This window comes from Apis dorsata, unplaced genomic scaffold (genome assembly GCF_000469605.1).
Source record: "Apis dorsata unplaced genomic scaffold, Apis dorsata 1.3 scaffold_41, whole genome shotgun sequence".
NCBI lineage: Eukaryota > Metazoa > Arthropoda > Insecta > Hymenoptera > Apidae > Apis > Apis dorsata.
Genome location: NW_006263343.1, coordinates 97,164 through 99,629, shown reverse-complemented (window position 1 = coordinate 99,629; position 2,466 = coordinate 97,164). Strand labels below are relative to the sequence as shown.

General features: G+C 19.2%; 1 long non-coding RNA gene across 1 annotated transcript in view; it reads right to left on the bottom strand.

Moving 5' to 3' along the window:
* Positions 1-1,759, bottom strand: part of LOC116186467 — a 7,274-nt gene extending 5,515 nt beyond the window's left edge. Inside the window, exon 1 of the long non-coding RNA XR_004151482.1 lies at positions 1,578-1,759. This is a non-coding gene — a long non-coding RNA (uncharacterized LOC116186467). The remainder of the gene's footprint in view (positions 1-1,577) is intronic.
* Positions 1,760-2,466: the final 707 nt, after the last annotated feature.

Genomic DNA, 2,466 nt, shown 5'->3' with positions numbered 1-2,466 from the left:
AATTAGAAAAATAATTATTTGATAATAATTAATTTTAATAAGTAAATAATTATAATATATAATTATATTATATATTATATAATATATAATATATAATAATTATAATATATTATTATTATATAATATAATAAATAATTTAAATATTTAATAAATTGTAAATTAATAGTAAAAATAGCATTATAATAGAAAAATAACATCCTATTTTTCTCTCAGCGTTGAAGTTTTCTTAGACAAACATATGAGTTTGATCTCTCCAGAAAGATATTTTATAAAATGCAGTTCCTAATTTAGAACATTCTTCAGTCTTAAAATTTTTTCGTCTCCCAAGTATATTTTATTTTCAACCCTCAACTTCATGACTCATTTGTACGTGTTTCCGCCTGGGTGGGGCCAACTTCACTAAGAAAATGTTAACAAGACTATTTCGTCTTAATATCAATTTTTATCAAAGAACTACTATTAATTTTTATTATTTATTATTTTTTCCAATTATAGAAAAAAATATAATATAATATAAAATTTATAAAGTCTAATCCATTATTTATTATGACAACTGTTAAAAATTATTGTTCTGGTATATAAATATTTTAAGTTAAAAAATGTAATTAAACATGTATTTGAAATAAATGAAAGAATAATATATAGGTATAATATATATATATTGAAGGTTGATTGTTTTCTTCATTATTTATTATCATTTTATTGTCAATTTATTATTTCAATAAACATTTATTTAAAATAAATAAATTTTAAAATTATTCAATATCTGATTATAAATTAAATTAACAAAATACGAATTTTATAATATTAATTTTTTATAAATTTTTTACATTTACTATACACTATTTTATAACACAATTAAATTTAAATAAATATATATAATATTATATTTAAAATTAAATTTTCATTTAAAAAAATTTATTAGAAAACGAAAACTGAAATTATAAAATTAAAAATTATAAAATTACTAAATTCAAAAATCAGTTAATTAAATCATAATGCAAAATCAATAACACGATACGAAAGCCGGGACAATGACTGGCGTTCCATCCACCCAGTTTAACAAAACTATATTTTGATTCTAAAAAAAGAAAATAAAGAAAAATGACTAATAATATTAAATAATAAACATTAAAAATTAAATTAGAAACAAGCAACAGATAATATGGCAATAATATAATAATAAAAAACTAAATCATATAATATAAAATTATTCAATAAAATAGAATATATATTACAAAAAATTAGATATTTTGTTTAAATATCAAAAGATATTTAAAAAATTTCAAGTGAATATTTAAAAAAAACAATAAATGTTATAATTAAAGTTTAACTTATAACTGTTATTTAAACTAATTTTATTTATTCAATAATTAATAAATAATAAATAAATAATATATTTTTGTACATTTAGTAATTTAAATTTGTAATTTATTAAATATAATATATATATATATATATGTATATATATATGTATAAAAAAACAAAATATGATAAAAATTATAAATAAAACATGATCTTTGTACCAAATAAATTTATATACTTACAGAATCAAAAGGAAGACAGATTATACGTACTTGTCGTAAAAATACACTAAAAACAGACAGAAGAAAGTACGCAAGAGAAGTATCGGTCACGACCGACGAATTATGTTCACCGCAACAAAGATACTCAGCCAGCAACTGACTTGACTCGCTTGTTCTTCTCAGTTTGTGTTAAGGATCCCTCAGGACTTTTGACGCATGCGCAAAATCTGATTCCACCATAGAATCAGGATTGTGTATAGAATGTAATATTGGTGGAGAAACATTATAAAATTTATTTATTTTTTATATTTATAATTGTTTATATTAATTGTATTTATTATAAAAATTATTTAAGCTATTAATATTAATTTGTATATTGTATACTACTAGTAATAATAAATATCATATAATAAATAAAAATTTTTACGATAAATATAACAGATATAATAGGTATCTTTAAATTCATACGGCCCTGTATAATTTTACAGAATATCGCGCGTGCGCCGTTTTAATAAGGGGGTCGCAGTCGTGAACGATAGAGGATGTAGAAAGAGGAAAAAGTGGGGAATAAGCATACATCGAACTGTCGACTTTCCGGAAGACAGTGAACCGCAGATCGACGACCCTATCTTTGTGATTGCTGTTTTTGCGATGAAACTTCATATACATTCCATTTTTTATTTGTAATTTATCTATTCTTTATAATTATTATTTTAATATAATTTAAGCTTTTTTTAATTTTTTCTTTTTTGTGAAGATTTAAAAATTTAAAAAAATCTTTTTAAATATATATTATTTTTAAATATATATATATAAAAAGATTTTTTTATAGTGTCTGTTTTATATTAATAAAATTAAAATTTATCAAATTAAATTATAAAGCTATAATATTAGTATTTTCTTTATAATAAATGTTAAAATATTTTAAAATATGAAATAT